The sequence below is a fragment of the Canis aureus genome, chromosome 13 (assembly GCF_053574225.1).
Source record: "Canis aureus isolate CA01 chromosome 13, VMU_Caureus_v.1.0, whole genome shotgun sequence".
Taxonomy (NCBI): domain Eukaryota; kingdom Metazoa; phylum Chordata; class Mammalia; order Carnivora; family Canidae; genus Canis; species Canis aureus.
Window position 1 is genome coordinate 30407841 of NC_135623.1, and position 23687 is coordinate 30431527.

The 23687-nt window shown below is 36.5% G+C and overlaps 1 protein-coding gene and 1 pseudogene across 16 annotated transcripts in view; both read right to left on the minus strand.

The window, feature by feature from the left end:
• Positions 1 to 23687, minus strand: part of PPFIA2 (PPFI scaffold protein A2) — a 475838-nt gene that overhangs the window by 328616 nt on the left and 123535 nt on the right. The gene's annotated exons all lie outside the window — the stretch shown is intronic.
• On the minus strand, positions 561 to 4976 carry LOC144282698 (small ribosomal subunit protein eS10 pseudogene; annotated as a pseudogene).

Here is a 23687-nt window from a genome sequence, read left to right on the forward strand (position 1 = left end):
TAAATAAATAAAAATTAAAAATAAAAATAGCAGTTTCAAAAATATACTTTAAAAATATAAAATAGATTGGAAAATAACTTTGCAAACTTACATGTATCCACTCACTCAAATGTACATACAGATAAACTCATCTCCATCACCCATTCAGAGAGTATTGGGGGAAAATCACATTAAAGACAAAGAAGAAAGGTATGTTTTTAGCAGGCCGAGCAGATATCCTAATGCTCTTCTTATAGTTCACTTCATGTTAAATACTTTGTTTATACCATCTCAGAAGATATAGGTTTAACTGATAGGGTAAGAGGAAGAGAAGAGTCATGATAGTGACCAATTCTATGCAAAGGCTTTTAGGAAAAGGTTAACATAGCTATCTTGGAATAATAGAACATTTAAAAAATGTTAATTTATATGGATGGACACTCCGCTCACAATCCCAAATTTAAGATTAGAAAGATTACAAAATTACAGAAACAAAGGCAATATTAGTCAAAACTGAGTAGTAGACTGAAGCAATCTTCAGACTATCATTTCTTAATCTTTAAGCTCTCTATTACCTCAGTTGCCATGGTAGCAAGCACTTTATTTTCTCCTTAATTTTACTTTTTCCAAGAATTGCATTTGAAAGACAAAGCCAATCACTATCCTGTTTTATTTTCATTAAAAGCAAGAATAATAGCTCAATAGTTGCCATTTATTGAATAATATTACAGGGAAGCCAGACTTGGTTTTTATAAAACCCTCTGAAGGAGGTATTTATTCCTCAGTTATATATAAGGAAACAAAGTCTTAGAGAAATAGAAGTTGTCCAAGATCACACTTAGACAATTGGGAAAGTCCCATCATTTGAAACCAGGTCTAGCTGATGACAAAACCACAGAAGCAGGTTTGGGAAAAATTCAGTTGCTCAATTTTGCACATGTTGAGTTTGAAGTTTCTATTAGTCATCTAAATAGAGATGTCACGTTGGCAGTTGAATATACAAATCTGGAGACCACATTAGCATGCAGACAGAAAACCAAAAAACTGGAATGAAGTCATCAGGAAGTAAATGCAAATAGACAAGAGCAGTGGCCCAAACCCAAGCCCTAGGGCACTCCAACAATAAGAGTCCTGAGCCAACAGAGGAGAATGAGTAGGAACAAATCAATGAAGTGGGGTACAGGGAGACGAAGAGAGGGATGTATCCTAGAAGTCCAGAGATTAACATGAATCAAGTAGGCAAGAGTGATCATCTCTGTCAAATGCTGCTGCGAGAGCAATTAAGACAAGGAACACTGGCCACTAGATTTAGCACTGTGGAGGCTGGCGTTAGCAGGTGGTTGGGAGAAAAGCCTCTTCTTTGGCTCTGGCTATGGATTCATTCAACATAAAAACAATCTCCTCCAACTTTACTGAGGTGGCTGACACATCTATGACCAAATTCTCCTCTGAAGTGGAATTCAGTGGCTGACACAGCCTCAGCTTTCTTGTTGGCACCAGGGCTTGGTCTGGAGGTGTAGCTGTCAGCTTCCCCTTGCGTGAGTCTTGCCCATTGCTCTCCCTCTGGACTTTTGGGCTGTGGCCTGCCAGTATCAGGATGGTGTGGTGCAGAGTGGCAGGCCCAGTCCCAGGTGGCATGTGGAGGTCATCGCAGAGACACTGCAGACCTTTCCCAGCAGAAATGTTTCTAGGCAAATTGTTCCTTTATATAGCTTCATGATTTGAGAGACTGCGTGACCCTCATGATGTGAAGATTGGGCACATTCTTGTCTTCCAGCTCAGGGTTTTTAGGCATGTGGACGTCCCTCTCGGCCACCATCGTTCCCTCCTTGAAAAGGAGTTCATACATGGCAATACGGTTCTTTTTGGGCATCAACACCTTGGTGGCTGCTACGTCCCCAGGGCCGGGGCTGGAAAGAAAGGGGCATGCATGGCACTCGAAAAGCCTCACTGATATAAATTTAAAATGAAATGGGAGGAGAGGAATTGAAGACAGTGTGTTTATACCATACTTTTAAAGCATATTTTTGTAAAAGGAACCAAATAAATGGGACACTAGCTGACAAAGGAAGGAAGGAGAGAAATTACAAAAAGTTGTGCTTAAGGGAAAGGGTCCAGGATAAGGTAAAAAATTATGAGGTGGGATAGAAAGGGATGAATTTCTGAAGCAGTGTCCTTCAGTCTGTGACAGGAGATAGAATCTATGCAAGAAAGACTGACTTCAGAGGGAAGATAAAAGGTGGGAAGACAGAGCATGTGGGTTCCCTGGCTGGTAATTATAGTGCGGGGAGTTTGTGTAAGTGCTCAGGAACTTAGGAAGCTGAGACATTCACTGACAGTCAGGTTAGGGAAGGGAGTATTGAATGTTTGAAGTGAGAGAATGGTAAGAAAGTGTCATGTAAATGAGAGAGAGAGAATATTAAAATATGCCTGTATTAAAGAACACAGCTTAGATATACAAACAAATCCATTGATTTTCACTCCCTCAATTAAGGGCTGTGGCTATGAATGGGTGTGTTGCTAGAAGCTAGAGTTTTTTCCAGCAAGGCAGAAAGCACTTTAGAATGCATGCTCTGGGGAGGAGGCCATTCCACAGACTGATAACAGAAGGGCCAAAGGGGATGAGTCACTCATGCCCAGTTCAGTCTATGAGACTCATCTATCAGGGAAGCCATTTCTTCCTGGAGGAGTACAAATTAGGCCAGAAATACTACTCTAATGGGAGTCCTGCCACCTGGAGTGGAAGAGAAGGTGTTCCCCAGAACATGACTTCCCTTTCTCCCATTCACATGTTCTCTTATTCTCACCACATTTTTTCTTAGACATCATGAAAATAAATATCGCTGGACCAAGGTTTGTCCCAATCTATCAGCCAATTCCTATTTTCAGTCTCTCCAAACCTAACCAAGAATCCACAGTCTACTGTATCTTTCATTCTCTTGCCAATACCTTCAGCCTATTTTCTTAAGATACTTTTGTTTGACCCACTCAGTAAATAGTTGTCTTAATCCGATTCCCCAGCTTCTCTGAGCCGATGTGTGTTGTTGGAGCACATCAGACCATCGATGTGCCGACAAGCTCGCCATCCTCAACCTCAACTGGTACTGCCTGGGCCCCACCACCCCAGCAGTCCAATAAACCTTTCTCCAGTCTGGCAAGGCCTCTCTTCACTGCTTCCTCACTTATTCGCTGTGGAGTCACAGCTGGTTGCTTCAAACTGAAATTCTTTGCCTTACAATCTCACATGTATTTGTCCCTCTCCTTCTCTCTTTTTCTCTCATCTCAAAGTCTGAGACTGATGCTTCCACTTGAATTTTGTCTCAAGGAGAAAGGGAGGCTTCCTGGCAACTTTAAGTCTAGGAGGATGTTCTTAGGCATCATTAGCAGTGTCTTGCAATCTCTTTTCTGAGAGACAGTCTCTTTTGTGGGTTTTCCATAATTCTCCCCATATATAGCACCCATATAGTTACTGGCTTCTCCAAACTTAGGTTGCTATAGACTATCTTCTAACATCACTTAAAATCCTAGATGATTAGAGATATAGAAGGCACTAGTGATCATTCAGTACAGTGGAATATTCTTAGTACCCTCTATGGTGCTTTAAAAAATACCAATGTTTGGGCCTCACCACTAGTGATTTTTGATTTAATTAGTTTAAGGATGCCAAAACAGTATTTTTCTAAATCTCCCCAGGACTTTTTTTTTTTTTTTCAATGTGCAAACAGGATTAAGGGATAGCTGATGTAGTGAATTCTTTTTTTTTTTTTTTTTTTTATAGTCCAACTGAACATAAGAAAGATAAAAATGTCCTGCTTTTCTTGGTCATGCCATGAATCATTCTGAGCTAACTAGGACAGAGCTTCCCAGCAAGTGTGTTGCAAATAGATTACAGGTGTACTGAAGCAGCAGTCTCTCAGCTTCAGGGTGACTCGTTACATCCTGGGACTCCCAGAGCTCCCGCAATACTCAATACTAGGCCTGAGCACCCTGCTCCATCTACACTAATATAATGTAAAAATATGATCTCCTATTTGTGCTATAATGTGAATGAGATCGAGAAGCACTGATGTGGTATATGCTTATCCTCAAAGCCATTGGCTAATATTTCTTCTTTGAGAAGTCCATCTTTCACCTTTTCTCCACTAAATTCCATTTTTAATGTTTCTTCTCTTGTCTAAGACCAGGTCATGTGACCAGTTGTGTGTTATCAGTATATCCTTCAGTCCAATAGCTACATAAGGAATGAAAAGTTTAAACGCCACTTAGGGAAATAACCTCAGCAGAAATTCTTTCTAAATGAATGTGAATAAAAAATAAATAAATAAATAAAAATAAATGAATGTGAATATTAGTGAATTATTAAAAGTTGTTATTATGTCCTGGAACACAACCTCCTAAATGGAACTGTAGATATCTAAATGACTACGGTCAAGTCGCAGTTTTTCAGCTTGTTGATTACAAGGCCAAGGAGACACAGAATTAAGAGTTTATTATGTCATGATAAATTATGAGCAAGCATTAATTTCTTCAATTTATCTGCCTCATGCTTGACATTAACCATACATAAATAAATGAAAGGAACATAAATATTAACATTTCATAACAAAGACAGAAATTCTTATTATAAATGCTTTGCTTTAATATAAAAAGGACCATAACCAGTAACATGACTATGGTGCCTTGGACAACATTATACACATTAGCAGCCCCAGTCATGCAAAATAAATATTAATTGGATTGAATTGATTAGAAGCAAGGAATTGAATAATTTTTTGAATTTTGATTATATTATTATTCAAGCACCAACTCAGTACATGGGATTGAGCATCAAACAGATCCAAGCTCAAATCTCCATGCTTCTTCTTTCTTGTTGAATAAAGCTTTGACTTAGCTTCTCTGGGCCTCAGTTTTCTGAGAAGAGGGGATTAAAATAGGTTTTAACTCATTGGGGTTTTGTAAAAATTAAGTGAAAATGTATTTAAAGCACTTACTGTCATTATCACCTTCTCAGTACTCAGAATCCAAACCTATTTTCCAAATTTCTTTATTCTACCCATAGATTGTGTTGCATCTATTCTTTGCCCAATTATTTTCTGCTGCCTGAAATTTTCTTTTTACTCATACTCAAGATCCAACTCCAGTGCCCCTCACCTATGAAGTCTTACCAGTCCAGAATCCTTCTATCCTCATAAATTAGTCTGTCCTTCGTTGTGGCCCTTACTAAGGTCAGCAATAGGTGAGTTATTAGCATATTGGTGTGCTTGTCCACACACTTGGAACTGCTGGAGAGTGTGGACTATTCTCCACACAGCAGCCTATTGGTATTTATAAATATGTGAATCAGGCCATTCCATTCTTTTGCTCTCCACCCTCCAGAAGCTTCCTATCACACTTTGAAGAAAATACAAAGTCTCTTCTGTGACTTATAAAGCCATACGATTATTGATCCTGGCATTCTCTCCTCATGCCATCGCAGCACTATATACTGTTCACTGCCACACGATCTCCTTGCAGTTTCCAAAATAAATGCCAATTAATACCATGAAGATCTACTGAGTACAAGCTATGAGTTGAATGCTATTCTAGGCATTTAGGATACACTGGTGAACACAAGAGACAGAACTCTTCTCTGCAGAGCTTTAACTGCAGTGAGAGAAAGAAACCACCAACACAATAAGTAAATTATATTGTATGTCAGAAGGGGATAAGTGCAATGGAAAGAAGTAGAGCAGTAGGGGTGGGACAGGAACTAGAGCAAGGGAAGAAGGATTAGATAGCTGTGACTTCAAATCCCATATTAAGCATGTTGTCTTCTTGGTATTGGCAACTGTTATTTCTTTTGCCTGGCTTTCTCCCCAGCCCACCCAATATTCAAATGGTTTCCTCCATCCATTACTTAAGGGTTTGCTTAAATGTTAGCACTTAAGAAAGTCCTTATCTACAGAGAAGGTAAAAAGTATGACTGGCTCTTACACTGCAACTCTATTCCCTTAGTCAGCTTTATTTTCTCCATTGCCCTATTTGTGAAAAATCATACTTATCCATTTTATATGAGAATATTTTTTTTTGTTTTATTAACTCTTACATTCATTCCCAGTGCTTAAGGGGTCAGTGCAGTAGATTTGTAAACTGAGGTTAATCATGCATATTAGATATATAACTTTTTAACCTAAGTGGTCACAGAAGTTATAAAAGCAGTTCACAAAAAAATAAAAAATAAAAAAAATAAAATAAAATAAAAGCAGTTCACCCAAGGGATGCCTGGGCTAAGCATCTGCCTTCAGTTCAGATCATGATTCCACGCTGAGTCCTGCACTGAGCTGCTTGCTCCCCACCCCCAACCAGCACCTGGAGCCCCATCAAGCCCCACCCACCTTGAGCCTGGCCTGGAGCCCCCTCCCCAAAATCTGTCTATCTGCTCAAGTGAGGTCTGAGAGTCTGCACCTCTTCTGCCCCTCCCCCCCCCTTTTCTCTCTCCCTCTCTCAAATAAATATATAAAATATAAAAAAAAAAAAAAAAAAAAGCAGTTCACCCTAATGCCACAACAAACAATAATCAGTTGTTTTTTTTTTCTCACCCTTTGATTTTCTACCTGGATATGGCCTGATTTGTAGATATTTATATATTTCTTAATATATATGCCACATTTATATATACATACATATGCATATGTGTACATACATATGGCATATATATATGTGTATATATATACACATATATGCATTGAACAGTGAATGGAACTAGTTAATATCTCTGATATATATACTTCAAGATATTTTAAAAATCTGTTATTTCCTTTTTGAGAATGTCATAAAAGTTTCTATTACAAGAAATTTGAGTATGATCTTCATTACTTTTGCAATTCAAATGTTAAAATGTTTTTCTGGCAACTTTAGTGTTTCTACCAAAGGAATAACAGGTAAATGCATGGTGAGATCCATATTATTTTAAAAGATTTCATTTATTTATTCATGAGAGACAAAGAGAGAGAGACAGATATACAGGTAGAGGGAGAAGCAGACCCCCCTGCAAGAGGCCCAATCTGGGACTCGATCCTGGACCCCAGGATCATGCCTTGAGCCAAAGGCAGACACTCAGCCGCTGAGCCACTCAGGCATCCCGGTGAGATCCATATTTTAATTAAGTACTCATTAAAGCTTAATATTCACAATACAAAGTATAATTTTCATTATGACAATGAACAAAATAAAATAAACCATTTAAAAAGAAAACTGGTAAAGATAACTTCATTAGAGAAATGGAAAAAGAAAAACTTTATTGAAAGAGGATAAAGCAGAAACATATCAAAGATTAAATATCTCACAACTAAATCTATAACTTATATATCAAAGAAAAAGATTATGAGAGCTCTAAACAAGAAGTTTATATGGTTCAAATTTTTCCTCTTGATCCAAAATGGAGCAGTAATGGGTCTCAACTACTGATTAGTTTTTATGATCCATAAGTTTTATTAATGTCACCAACTTTTGTACTTTGATAATTAGGCTATAACTAAAATCTAGAACTATAAAGATATAAACAAATGCCCAAAATTTCACATGAGAGCAAGAAAGATATAATCTGAGGCAGAGAATGGCTAATAAGCTTTATGAACTATTTTGCCTATTATTGATTTTAAACTGTTTTCTGTTTGGTGATGTAATGCTTTTTAGTCTCCAAAAATTATTCATAAAAGGCTGCATCCATGAAAGTGTAGGGAAGGAAGATGATGGGGATGCTTCCATGCATGAGTTAAGCAGGTTCAAGCAAGCAGAGGGCAGATTCTGGTAGGAGTGGAAACAAGAGTATGTAATGGAGCCCAGGGCATGAATCAGAAGCAACAAGTCTGTTGCAAAATGGTAGGCAAATTTAAAATCTCCTTTTACATCTTTAGAAATGTTAAGGGCACCAAGTTACTCATAGTAAAGTAGATATATTATTTAGATATTAAATGGAAGAACTTAAGGACCGGTCATTTATTTGTTTGAAAAAATATATACATATATATCTGTGGGTGTGTGTGTGTTTGTATTGAGTTCTTAAAGCTGTATAAACTGCTGAGGATTCTACCGCGAACAAAACAGAAGAAAAAATCGTCTTTTCCTCATGGAGCTCTTCATGAGAAAGCAACATTTGAACAGAGATAGACTTGAGGTGAGAAATTAGCCCCGGAAGCATCAAAGAAAGAGGGTTTTGGGTAGAACAAAGAAGAAATACAAAGGTGATAAAGTGGTAGCATGCTCAGAGTAGAACTCCAGAACAAGCAGAGTGGTGTCCTCAAGCTGGGTACAAGAGCAAGAAAGCTCTAGATGATGAAGTCACAGTGAGAGCAGTAAACCAGATTATGGTGAATGTTACAGGGCATTAACTGGGCATTGGATTTTATTCTGAGTAAGAAGGGAAGCAGGGTGGAAGTAAGACTTTGGAAGGCCTTCACTGGAGAAGAGACATGATTAAGTGATTGATTAACATTTTAAAAGAATCATTCTGGCTTCTGAGTTAAAAATAAAGCATGGATAAATACCCAATAGTGGAATTACTAAATCATAGGGTAGCTCTATTTTCAATTTTTTGAGGAACCTTCATTCTGTTTTCCATAGTGGCTGCATCAGTTTGCCTTCCCACCAACTATGCATGAGGCTTCCTTCTTCTCTACACCCTCACAAACACTTATTGTTTAAAGAGTCCTGGGAAATGAAGAAGGGCTAGAAAAACCCAAAAGGAGGGACCAATAAGCATTACACTAGGATTGGTGTTTGACCAGTAGAGCAGCCCACTCAGGCTCCTATCTAGCAACAGCAGCCTCTTTGTCCAAGCTGAGAACCTGGACAGCAAACCAGGTAGACTGAAAAAAGAGGTGGAATTTTCCTGGCCAACTAGATCAACCAAATCCACTTTGATGACCAATGAAGTCACTGGATGATATTCATGATGATGATGTTCAATCACATGAGTATCTTCCCATTCTGAGTTTAATGGAGGGCCAGAGCAGAATTATATATGTGCCTGTAATTCGATACAGGGCTCAATGCCAATATCCCAAATAATCTGGGAGTGCTAGATGTCAATGGGGTACAGTATAGGTCCTTTGAGTAAATGTTGCTATAATTCAGGGATTGGTACTTTCTTTTTCTAAACAGAATATATTTTATTTTGTTTTTAATTTTAATCCTAGTGTAATTAACCTACAGTGTTATATTAGGTTCATGTGTAAATTAGAATGACTTAACAATTCAATACATTACTCAGTGCTCATTATGGTTAAGTGTACTCTTTAATTCCCATCACCTACTTCACCCATCCCTCCACCCACCTCCCCTCTGGTAAGCACAAACAGAATATATTTTAAGTGAAATTATATAGGGGAGCCCAAGATAAAAGACATATAGAAGTGGAATTTCTTGATCTGTGTCAGAGATAACAGAATCAGAGTACTTGTTTAGAGTCTGCTGAAGTTACCCTTGAGACATCTAAACAGAGTCCTGGGGCCTTGGTAAACATGACTTAAAAACACAGATTAATCTTAAAAAAAAAAAAAACAAAACTTAAAAACAACCAGTTCAGAGGTAAAAATAATTGGCATTTGCAGAAGTCAAGGAAGGTTTGGGGAAAATGGACCTCAAAAAAAGTGTGCCCAGGTTGTCAATGCATTGTTTCCCTCTAGATATGCAAAATCTCCAAAACTAGTGACAGCATATTGAGGGTAACCAGGGATATCTAGCAATATGATTAAGTAAATTATAATTAAAAGGATGTGAAAAAGTTTATAGTTTAGAAGAAAACTAAACCTGATGTAAATAAGAATACACATATTCAGTGAGGTTTATCCATTTCAGAAACACATTAAGGTAAGGGGGTAAAAAAGATGCATTTAAGAGTTTAAAATTAAAAAAAGAAAAACAAGAGGGTGAGTATGCTCTTCCACAAGCACCTTGGGAAAGACAGAAGTTACAATGAAGAGGAGGCATGGTAATGAGCTTACAGTTGCAAAATTAATCTATTTTAATCAAATAGGAGATAAGCCTTCCCGCCAGCACTAAATGGAACTGTGAATAGGAAAGCAATCTTGTGGGGTCCCTCAAGAGAAATATTCTAGCTTATTTAGGGATGTGAGACTTTCAGGAGATATTCAAAATAGCGAAAACAGAGATGCTCAAAATGTATAGCACTAATTTAAAAGAGTAGACAAAAAGGAATCAGTGTCATGAGAAATACAAACTGGTTATTTATAAATGCTCATTAAATTAATGACTATCTTGCGCAATTTTAATAACCTAAAATGATATGCCATTAACTTCATCATCGACCACACAGAATTGGGACATTAATTTTTCTAAGGCCAAAAGATGTTTACAAATGTGAGCAGTTAAGTGATCTGCAAAGATGTCAGAGTAACTTACATTTGCAAAGTAAGACTCCCACTACAATCTGTTTCCAGACCGGGTATGCAGTATACCCACAATTGCATCCTATGGGCATGTGGATTCAGTTTCTAAAACCAGACATTCAAAAGAAGAACAAATGTCCTGATGATCTAGATATGTATCTGGATCTTTTCTTATATAAATTTGTTACCAAAAAACCTGACATAATGTGAAACTAACTCATTCTTTCCTTCTACTGGAATTACATAAATTATGTAATGGCAGGGAATTTTGTTTTGCTCACTGTTGTAACCTCAGCGCTTAGAACAGAGCCTCACATAAGTCACAGCTCAATGAATGTTTGTTGAATGAATGAACACTGGTTAACATACACAAGCTACACTGACAATACCATTCCCTGGAAGTCAGTGAAAAGGCTCACCTGAAACAAGTTACTTTGCATAATAGAATTATAGACTTGCATAGGTAAGAGGCCCTAAAATGTATATGCACTTTTTACTCCCAAATTATAGACAATACACTGCATTTTGGGTGACGATAGAAACATAAAAACATTTGGTAATCAAAACAAATTGCAGGAGCTAAGGAACTGATTTTTCTAATTTTACCTAAGCCAATAATCATCAGCAGTGATTAGGGAAGGAGGAAAACCTTAAAATATGGAAGGGTGGCATTAGGTTTTGCTACTTAAATTAGAAGTAGGCCAAAGCAGGTTAAATCAAAACAAAACAAAACAAAAGTATATAATCAACAAGGAACCATGGGTAGTTAAAACTCAGTTTGCAGGTCATCCAAAAGAGAAACAAATATACCATTTTGAATTTTTAAAAGGCCATGTGTGTGTGTGTGTGTGTGTGTGTGCAAAATGGAAGAGAGAAAAGGAAAATTCTGCATCCTAAATAACTCTGTTTATCATAGCTGCAACCAATCCCTGTATGAATTAGTATAATTATTCATTCAATATAAAATATAAACATAATAATTATTCATTCTTATATTCAAACAGTGGTATAATTTCTCCTTCTCATCAGTCCCAGATCTTTCTGTCCATAGTTTTATTACAAGGCTTATATCTATATTTCTTACATGACAAATTATTTGTATATTCATTTCCCTCGATTCACCATCAGTCCTCTTAAGAGCATGGATAATGGCTTATTCACCTCCAGCACTAATATTGATGGTTGGATCATAAAATGTGACAGAAAAATCTATATTTTTTTCTTTAGCTATAAATTGAGACTGTAAGCCTTAAAGACCCTTATTCCTAACTGTGTATTCTATGCTAAGAAAGTGTTGAAACAATATTTCTTTAATGGTTAACTGGAAAAATTCCTGATTGGAATAGTTATGGTTGTGAAGAACTACAGACATGAGGATACAGAGCATGTGTTACTATGATACGTGTTAGTTAAAAGCACTTATACAAAGATTTTTAAACAGTTAAAGTTAGATAAATCACAATACCAGAAACATTTTTGTGGAAATGAAATTATTATGTGTTAGCTACAAATATCATGTTTTTGAGTTTGGAGTCTATTTTGAATAGAGAAGTGTTAACCACATCCTTTTCCACCTAAGATGTGATGAAACTAAGACTGTGATATTGGGGGTAAAAAGGGCAAATTTTACTTAGTACTCTTTTATCTTCTGTAAACAAGGAAGCTACATCTGGGGCATTACTCAAATAACTGCATTTAACACACACACACACACACACACACACACACCCCACAAAGAAACAGTTTTCATTATTTTCTTGATCAGAACATTATGCCATCAATCCTTATAGTGAATCACTTGTCATATTATTTTGTACTAATTGGTCCACAATTAATATATCTTCTCCTTTCCAAGGGAAAAGATTCCATGTAAAATGTTGAATAGGAAGGAACAGGTGAAATGCAAGAGACAGGTGGTTTGGAAAAAATGGATCTTATTATCTATAAGTACTAAATATCAAAATACAGTCTTCCTAGATTCGTTGAAAACCATATGACAATCATAAGCAAACTTACAGATCCAGAAAAATACAGAATAGTTACATGCTCATTTCTTTCTTTATACCTCATATCTTAATTATTAATTTCTTAGGTTCAGAGCCAGACCAAATCCTATAATCTACACATTGTTTTAGCATTTGTCCCAGGTCATAATTTTATATACAATATCTAATTATGATAAGGGTGATGACAAAATGTTTTAAGGAATTTCCTCTCCACATTTTACTATAGACAGCAATCAGAATTAAGACAATGACATAGCCCTTTACTAATTCTGGGCTTTCTCAGAATTTTGATAGAAGTAAAAACTTCCAAGTCATATGTTATATGAAAAAAATCTTCATTTAAAAAATCATTAAAAAATCTGGAAGAAGTTTGGCCACATGCAATTAACTATGCTATTAAAAAATTTCAGAATAATTTAGTCTGTTAAAATGTTAATAATCGGGCAAATTTCATGTAGAATGAAATTAAGCCAGTTTGTTAAAGCTTGGAGGTAATAATGTTATGAAGTAATGCTATGACATAATAAATTAATCAGTTTGACTCTCTGAAATAATACTAGAATTTACTAGAATTCATAAATGCTCACCATCACCTTGCAAAGAGTGTCCTGAGCCACTGGAGGACTTACATAGCTAAAAAATACGGTTGTTTAAATAAAAATTAATGACAGTATAGGATATGTCTCTACTATCACTAAAATAAATAAAACTGAATATTTTAGTTTTCTAAGAAAAAACCCTACAGATTACATATATGCAATATATGTCTGTATGAACATACATATTGTATATATATGAATATATTTGTGCAAGTATGTTCTACATAAAGAATAGGAGGTTCTGGGATATCAGAAATGCATCTGTTCAGCTCATGAGAATTGTGTATAATCTGCAGAGAAAATCAGGCTCAGGTTAGTGCCTAACGGCTAAATCAGTGCACTTACACATTTTAATCCAGGTCATGGTTGGGTTCTAACCTTATCAATCTCAGTAATTCTGATGTGTCAAGGTTGTGTATGATACATTCAATTTGCATGGACATGTCCTAAGCCCTGGAAAAAAAGCTGTGAATGGGTAATTCAAAGCTTACATTTACATCTCAAAACATGAAATTTAGAAGAATCATGTGTGACTTCAGACACAGTGCTCAGATTCATTATCAAAATTTGAAATCTCTTTGGAAGGCACTCCAAGACGGCGGGAAAACTCAGGGTGATGGGAAGGATCTGGAGGCTATGTATCAAAACTCAACACTGCTGTCATCAGTACAGGGTGTCAGGACTTGATCTTCCTTAGTTCCTTTGCCAGGGTTAGCAAAAATCTCTCTGTTTAAAAGGAAGGAGGAGGGAGGGAAAAAGAAAGAAGTGAGCCTGAAAAGAAGCCTGAAAAAGCTTTAGAAATTTGGCCAAAGTTGACTAAGGTAGTGGTAGCAGCTGAGAGGGAGCCCTGAATCACCTCTGTGCCTGGGTGAAACCCAGCTTGTGCACTGACCACAAGAAGTGACAGTGCAAGGGTAGAGCAGGCTTTACAGGAAAAGGCGGATGAGTAAGGGCCTATGTGTGGAAACGTGGCTTCTACTTCTTGATTATGCTTTGGTGCCTCTCAGACACCAAATCAAAATTTCTCCATCTCCAATCCGGGCAGTTTGTATCTTTCTTGCTTTTTCACTCTATTTTTCTTTTCTTTACATCCTTTCTCCTTCTGTCTCTTCTTTCTATTTAGCAGTATGAATAATCCAGAAATTTGTTGATCTCCAGTATTCTGGTGGTTTAGTGATTTCCTTTAGGAACTTTGGCAAGAGCAAAACAAGCAAACAAACCGCAACAAAATACACACACACACACACACACAAACTGGACTTGGACTTGGATGGTATGAGTTAAATCCTGGCTCTGCTACACTGCCTAATGGCTATTATGTGTCCCTGGGCAAGATACCTAACTTTTAAAGTCATGGTTTCTAATGCTGTAAACTAGCTGTAATAAAACAAACCTGAGAACATTGTATTTAGACATTTTATTTGAAAATAACTGCATTAGGGTCATCTGGGTGGCTCAGCGGTTGGGTGTCTGCTTGGGGTGTGATCCTGGGGTCCCGGGATCGAGTCCTGCATTGGGCTCCCTGCATGGAGCCTGCTTCTCCCTGTGCCTGTGTCTCTGCCTCTCTTTCCCTGTGTCTCATGAAAAAAAATAAATAAATAAACCTTTAAAAAAATTAAAATAACTAACATTGTAAGTACTTTAAAAAAGATTCCTTGATTTCATTTATATGTTATTTCTATCATTCTCTAGGGATTTTTCTTTTCTTTTTATTCCCCCTAGGGATTTTTCTAAGCATTATTGCTATTCCCTGATTTTTCCCTCTCTTCTATTTTTATACTCCATAATTGTTTTTGCACCACCACTTCAGTATGTGTGACAGAAACATGATGCAAAAGTCACAGAAAGAGGAAGAAACCATTCTCACTAGCAATCATTATCAGATTTCATTAAAAAACCCAATCTCAGAACCTTATTTAGTTGACAGAAATGTCTGGTTTCCAGAGCAGAATATGTGGATCTAGTTTTAGTTACTCCTTTTCTATGTTTGATCACCACCTCTTGCTGCTATCATTCATACCAAGTTTGTCAATGTAATTTATAAACCCTACCTATTATAGGAACCTCAAAGGTAGTAGAGAGGATGTCTCATAGGTCAAAAAGAACTTTAAAGCTATCTGAAAGAATTATTCTCAAATAGTTTGAAAAAAAAAAACTATTTTCAAGTTTTCTCCATTCAACTCAGAGGGATGTTTTCTACTTATGTAGCACATTTCAACTTACAAAATCTCCATGTAAATTTATTATTACATAGTCTGAGATACCACCGAAAGTATAATTCTGTAACAAATTTGTTATTATTCCATGCTTATTAAATTCCAAAATTATATGATATTAACAATTAAGGGATGTAACCAAATAAACACAATGTTGGATATAAATAGAAATTCTCTTTTGAGCTGTTTGAGTCACCCTGCAGTATGTCTTGGTGGAATGGGAAGAGTACTGCACATAATAATAAATTTAATAAAACTGGAATTGCGTGCTGAACATTATGTTCTTGGCAGGAATTAAGGTGATGCTATCATAAAGAACACCTGCTTCCAGAAATTCAATTGGAAGACTCTATTGCGTTATTTTCCTAAGAACAAAAGTGAATGTACATTTTTGATGCTATGTATTATTTGGGGGATTGTTGGGGTGGGAAGGTAGTGTGGGCAGACATTTTTGAAGAATTCAGTATGCTAAACCAGTCTTTATCCTCTAATCACCTTTTCCTTTTTGATCCTGTGAAGAGTAATCATTCTTATGGAACATTACCGTGAGACATAGGGATAGAGATAAAATTAATAATCAATCTACTTCTACTTATCGAAATAGCTTTAATACATAAGGGATCTTTTTTTTTTTTTCATTAAGTCTTATATGATGTGCTTCAAAGCAGGAAATGGCCTTATCAGTGATTATGCAAGGGTCATCAAAATCTGCGAAAATCTCTACAAATGAGAGCTATTTTGATCATTGCCACTCTCCTAGGACGGTATTGATAGTTGACTACAATTGTTTTCTAAGATATCATTACTATAAGAATGCAATCTTATTCCAGTGTCACACGCAGGATGTATCTACTGCATAGCTATAAACATCACAACCGAAAGGAAACTGTAGTACTTATTTTGTCTCGATTAAAATTAAATACTGTGTGGTTAAAATGGAACCTCTTTATATAGCCTGACAATCATGCTAAATTCATGATCAGAGGTAGCTGACAACATCCACTTAAATGCTGCGGTCCTTGCAATTTCAATTATTTTCATAGATTGCCCTCTTGTGGCCATATATGATGCTACTAACAACATTTTTTTATATATGTATACAAGAAATGATTTGAGGATTTATTAATACCATAAAATTCACTTTATAATATTTCAAGATGAAATATCCATGAATATTCTTCAATGTGAATTGTTAGCAAATCTTGATTTCTGAAAATTCAATATTGGCTACAATAAAATTATTCAAGAAATATAGTAAATAAGTGGAGATTTGCCATGGTTATTTATTAATTTTAGACTATGGACATTCAATGATCCATAAAATTAATATAATAATTTCATAAAATGAAATTCTCCTGTGATCTTTTTTTTTTTAAGATTTTTATTTATTTGAGAGAGAGAGTACAAGCAGGAACCTATCATGGGGGTCAATCTTAGGATCTCGGATCATGCCCTGAGCAGAAGGCAGACACTTAACTGACAGCCACCCAGGTGCCCCTCTAAATATTATCTTAAATATAATTTTTAAGAGAAAGACATTTTAATATATAATATTAATATCTAAGACTACTATTAGAAAAGTACTACTATTAGAAAAGGATTTCATTTTGGTTACCTAACGTATTTATAAGCTGAGCACTTTTATTCTCAAGGACAGCTTAAGAAATCATACAAATACAATCAGATAATGAAGCTGTATTAAAAATGTAGTGATAAAAAAATAAAAAATAAAAATAAAAATGTATTGATCCTGAGCTATTTACGCTTTCTAAGCCTCAGTTTCCTCATTTGTAAACCCAGACCTTTGAGCCAGGTGATCTTGATCTACATCCATTTTCATTGTGTCCTATTCCCATTAGCAAGAGCTAACTAGCAATGAACAGTTCTGCTGTTTTTCATTTTTGGATTTTTTTTTCATCTGATTTCTAGAATGCAATTCAAAATTCTATTAATGCCTCTTTTTTTTTTTTTTTTTTTTTTGAAGCTGCCTTCTGGTTACATTTGCAAGCTGTAGAGGTAGTTCTTTTTAGAGCAAAAGGACACAGTGACACATGATATTTATAGTCTCCTGTTGTTTTTAGTGCTGGAATAACAAGGAGTGGCTCAGAGCAATAAAAGGGAGGAAAAAGACCACAGGCAGAGAGATGCTAAGCAGGCTTCCTGGGTAAACTAAATTATTTGACCTTTCTACCTCTTCCAGAAGGGATATATGCCAAAAAGAAAGGTAAAACAAGCTCTTGGGTGACCACTACAATAAGAAAGGGACACAAATTGAATCATTAAGTTTTATAAATGTTTATGTAACACAGATCTGAGTGTGTGTGTGTATATACACACACATATATAGACACATATATATGAAGAGAGAGATTGATTGAATTATAATGTATTGATTACTTTAATACAATGTATATTACATTTAATGAACTTTGATAGTTTGATTTAACTAGATAGCAACTTAAAATCTAGGAGTCATTTAAAATATTTATTTTTAGACAAAAACCCTTTAAGATTAAAAACAATCAGGAGTGCCTGAGTGGCTTAGTCAGTTAAGCATGGGACTCTTGATTTCGGCTCAGGCCATGATTTCAATGTCCTGAGATCAAGCCTGTTAGTCTCCCTAGTCAGCAGGGAGTCTGCTCTTCCCCTCTGGCCTCTGCACTGCCCCCAGCTCATGCTCTCCCTCTCTCTCTGTCTCTCTAAAAATAAAATAAAAATAAATCTTTAAAAATAACAGATTAATCTCTACTACACTTTTTAAAAGAATTTATTTGTCACCAAGAGAGAGAACACAAGCAGGGGGAGTAGGAGCAGCAGGCAGACAGAGAGGGAGAAACCGACTCCCTACCAAGCAGGGAACCTGTTGTGGGTTTGATCCCAGGACCCTGGGATCATGACCTGAGCCCAAGGTCGACAATCTACTGAGCCACCCAGTCACCCCTTAATCTCTACTACATTTATTCAATAAATCAATGATTAGAGTTTCTAACAGCTGGAAGCTGGAAACTCTCTTAGTTGTTTTTTGTTTGTTGTTTTGGGAGGCCTGTTTTGTCCTGTGATTGTTTTGCATGGACTGGACTTTCCATCTTTAAATATCATGTAGCTCACTCACTCTCTATGCGGTCTCTCTCTCATACAGTCAGAGATCTAATTAATGTAAACAGACCAGGAATGTATATAAAGAGTACACAAGAGCTCATAGCACCACCAAAACAAAACAAAACAAAACAAAACAAAACAAACAAACAAAAACCCTGAGGCAGTTGGCTTGGAAAAAAAAAAAAAAAAAAACCCAGAGACTTTGGAGTAACTGGGACCACATGAAACATTAAATTTCACCCAAGACCGGGCAGCCCGGGTGGCTCAGTGGTTTAGCGCCTTCGAGTCCCACGTCAGGCTCCCTGCATGGAGCCTGCTTCTTCCTCTGCCTATGTCTCTGCCTCTCTCTTTCTCTCTCTCTCTCTCTGTATGTGTGTGTCTCTCATGAATAAATAAATAAAATCTTTAAAATTTTTCACCCAAGACCCATCAAATAAACACGGTATTGTCACAGAGCAGTGAATCCCATTGACTTTACAGCTTCCACTGGACTCCAGATGTCCCCACTAGGATCTAGATCACTGAAGCCCCAGGAAATAAATGCTGTTTTTGGTGAGCCACAGAAAGGATTTTTGTAGTAAGCAGAATAAAGGTTTCTCAAAGACATCTACTTCCAAACCTCTGAAATCTGTGAATTTGTTGCAAAAGGCTTTAAAGATGGGATTAACTTAAGGATCTTAAGATGGAAAGATTATCCTGGATCACTTGGTGGCCCCAACGGTAACCACAACTGTCCTTAAAGAGGGAAGCAGAATGAAAGGGAGATAAAGTGATTTGAACACGATACACACGACTGGTGTGGAGATGGACGAGGGGGCCATGAGCCACCGAATGCAGGGGACTCTAGAAGCTGGAAGAGACAAGGAGACAGTTTCTCCCTTAGAACTAACTGGTCAGAAGGAATAGAACCGACTTGGCTGACACTTGAATTTTAGCTTAATAAAACCAATTTCCAATTTCTGACTTCTAGAAAAGATGATAAATTTGTGTTGGTTTAACTTATTGAATTTGTGCTCATTTCTAACAGTAGCAGCAGGAAACACAATCCCCCTGATAGGGATGCTTCTTTGATCACTAATGCTCATTTACAAAGCTAGTTGGGTACATCTGACTTGCCAGGTCTAGAGAATGCAGTTATTGCCTGACCACCTGAAAGCCTTAAAAAAAGCCAATATTTTTGTAGCTTCTGTAGGGCACTTAGGCTCTGCTTTCCCCTGAGATACTTGGTAAGAGACAAAGTGCAAAAGCAAAAATCAACAAGTGGAAATAAATTAATCTAAAAAGCTTCTGTACAGCAAACAAAACAGCCAGCAAAATGGAAAGGGCAAACTATGGAATGGGAAAAAAATATTTGTAAATCACCTATCTGATGAGAGGTTGATATTCAAAAAATAGAAGAAACTCTTATAACTCAAGAGCAAAAAGAAACCCCAAATAATCCAATGTAAAAATGGGCAAAGAACTCAAACTGACATTTTTCTAAAGAAAATATTCAAATGGTCAACAGATAAATGAAAAGGTACTCAACATTACTAAGCATCAGGGAAACTCAAATCCACAAAGAGAAATCAACCGAGACCTGTTAGAACGACTATTATCAAAAAGACAAGAGATAACAAGTGTCAGTGAGGATGTGGAACAAAGGGGACCTTTGTGCACTGAATGCAAACTGGTACAACCACTATGGAAAACAGTGCAGAACTTGGTCAAAAAATTAAAAATAGAAACTACTAAAAAAAAAAAAAAATAGAACTACTATATGATCAAGCAATTTAACTTTCTGTATCCGCCAGAAGGGAAATCACTATCTCGAGGAGCCAGCTCCACCCTCATCAAACATCAGATTGTTGTTGTACACCTTAAACTTACATGATGCCATATGTCAAGTTTATCTTAATAAAACTAGGTGGTGGGGAAAAAATACACGGTGACGAATTCTCTAGGCATACAAGAGAGTTTCAAGTGCTAGGCAACCCAAAGAAAGTACAAATATCTCCTATTATCATCCTTCATATTATCGTTATTCTTTAGACTACATCATCATCAAATCGTTTGTGGAAGCCTGATGTTCTAGGCCTGATAACTTTTTGACCCATTATCTCCATTCTTTCCTACATCGCTACCTCTAAGAGCTCAAAGCAAAATCATAAAATTTCAGAAATTAAAACTTCTGCTTTAGCTATCAGGGATCAAAGCCAATTCCTACCGTAGCCATAACTATTTTAGATATACATGATTTAAAAAAAAATAAGTATTTTCTATATAAGTCCACCTTTTCTACATAATACTTTCACTTAAAAAATGCTAAAAAAATTTTTAAAAAATAATGCTGCTGTTTGTCACATTGATGAGGGAAAAAAAAGGCCAGCTGAGGACAAAGCAGGAGGTGATACCCCGCAAATGCCCCCCCACCGGTGGGGTATGTGTCCTAAGCATGTTTATCAATAACTTGCTTCTAGAAGGAAACGTAGATACAGTGAAATGTCCTTATTAACCTGCAGCCCAACAACAGATACGTGAAATGGGAAGACTGTACTGTTCCTCCACGAAGCTCCCAACTATCTTAATGTTAATGGTTTATTAGAGGGAAAAACAACCTTAACTTGACAATGGCAAGGCCTCCAGTAACTTGTAGGACCTCCTTAGTAAGTGAAAATCCTTTTGAAAATTCCCTTACCTTTACTTCCTTCAACCCCGAAGTATATAATCAGTTGCTCCTCACAATTCCAGGGTAGCAGGCAGCTCTTCCTGCCCACAGGCCCTGTCCTCATGCCTTACTAAAACCACCATTTTGCACCAAAGACGTCTCAAGAATGTTTTCTTGGTCGTAGGCTCCAGACCTCACTCCAGCAAACCTCACCTATATTCCAAAACTACAGCAATATTCTTACAAAAAACATTGCTATGGAAGGGCTGTAGAACTTTTTTTTAACCTGATCTGTACAATTAGACATTGATTTCAACGCTACTAGAAATGTTTACACTAAAATACACATTTCTAGTTATTGTAATGAATATAAATTTGGATTATACTACTGAATTTCAGTGTTGTTTGGCGGAAAAGAAAATGCTCGTTTAAGAGTCAGGATAAACTCTGGACCCTACATTCACAAGAAAGTTCTCTCTGAGCCCAGTTCCTTTGGCTAAACCTCTACCTCACCTAACTGAAAGGTCTAGTAGTGTGAAAATGAAGGGAAAACAAGTGATAATGTTGCATAAAATTATAGTTTATAATAATATGGAGACATAAGGCAAATTTTGAAATTAAGTTTTTCGTTCTTTTTCAAGATTTCTTCTGGTGATAAATACAGAAGATCAAATTCATGAATTGTTGAACCTTAAATTTGGAGGATACCATCTCAACCAGGTTGCAACATGATTAGCACGTCTACTATCTAGAGTTTATGCTTCTGGAAATGCTTTCATCCCAATTTCGTTTTACAATGACTCCAAAATATCTAAGCAGTGTAGAGGTGTGTTCAAGGACAAATGGATAGGATTTCCGGTTCTGGCTCTGCCCTGGTCTAACTACAATCTCCAAATAACCTTCTTCATGTGTAAAATTGTAGTAATCATAGTACTTATTGTACAAGTTCATAACAAGATGCAGTGGCATGACATATATCTTCCTGACATGGCACATTATCCAGCACAGGAAAGCTACTCAGCTCACCTTAGTTTTTTTTTGTTTTTTTTGTTTTAGATTTTATTTATTTATTTATTTATTTATTTATTTTTTTTTTTTTTTTTTTTTAATTTTTTATTTATGATAGTTACAGAGAGAGAGAGGGAGGCAGAGACACAGGCAGAGGGAGAAGCAGGCTCCATGCACCAGGAGCCCGATGTGGGATTCGATCCCGGGTCTCCGGGATCACGCCCTGGGCCAAAGGCAGGCGCCAAACCGCTGCGCCACCCAGGGATCCCTATTTATTTATTTATGATAAACAGAGAGAGAGAGAGAGGCAGAGACACAAGCAGGCTCCATGCAGGGAGCCCAACACGGGACTCGATCCCAGGACTCCAGGATCATGCCCTGGGCCAAAGGCAGGCGCCAAACCGCTGAGCTACCCAGGGATCCCGGCTCACCTTAGTTCTTAATGTTAGTACTGTTGAGCATAACAAGTCAAGCATGTATTGAATATATATTTGTGTCCATTATTAGGGACACATACTGTTTTTATTCCATACTTTTCTACTTCTGTAAACCATTAAATGTACAAAAAATAGGTATTTAAAAACATATTTCTTTTATTCTCCTAGTTATATCTTTTATACATGTGTCTTTATATAATGTATTCCATGCTACACAATGTGAACATATTTTTTATGAAATTATATATTCTAATATACATTATATATATTCTAATTATACATATTTCTAATTTATATATATTTATATACATTATATATTCTAGTAATATATATTCTAATTCTATATATTTCTTCACAATAAATGGCATGCATTCTTATAATCATCTTTTGTAATGTGCTTTTATTTTTTTTTTAAGTTTTTATTTATTTATTCATGAGAGACACAGAGAGTGAGGCAGAGACACAGGCAGAGGGAGAAGCAGGCTCCATGCAGGCAGCCCAATGTGGGACTGGATCCTGGAACTCCAGGATCATGCCCCAAGCCAAAGGCAGATATTCAACCACTGAACCACCCAGGTGTCCCGTAATGTGTTTCTACATAGTGCTAAAGTAGATTTTTTTTGTCAAAATACAACTCTCTAAAGTATTCATTAACAGGAAATACAGAAGTGGGAAACTGATTTGTATTTTCTAATTCCAAGTAATTTGCATCCCATGAAATGCTCTCAATATAAAAGCAAAGTAATCAACTACTCCATAAACTGCAGTCGTCTACTTTTTTTGTCTTCATTGCAAAAATCACAAATAACCTACAAAGTCATTCTACAATATCTTTGGCAATGCAAACTTTTTACCCTACCAGATAAAATTATCTCATTCCTCTTAAAAATCACCCTTACATCATTTGAAAAACATATAATGAATCCCACTATGTATATGCATGTGTATAAATATATGTGTCTATACACACACACACACACACACACAAAAAAAAAAAAAAAAAAAAAAAAAAGAAAACCTGGATATATATTGTACTAAAACTGTTAGAAATACAAAGGTAGTGGGGCACCTGAGTGGCTCAGTCAGTTAAGCTCCCAACTCTTGATTTCGGCTCAGATTATGTTCTCAGGGTCATTAGATTGAGCCCTGAGTTGGCTCCGCACTGGACATGAGTCTGCTTAAGATTCTCTCTTTCCCTCTCCCTCTGTAGACATCCTCCTCCCTCCCCTACCTCACTTGTGTTCTCTCTCTCTCTAAAAACAAAACAAAACAAAACAAAAACCAAAGGTAGTTAACAAAGAGATCCAG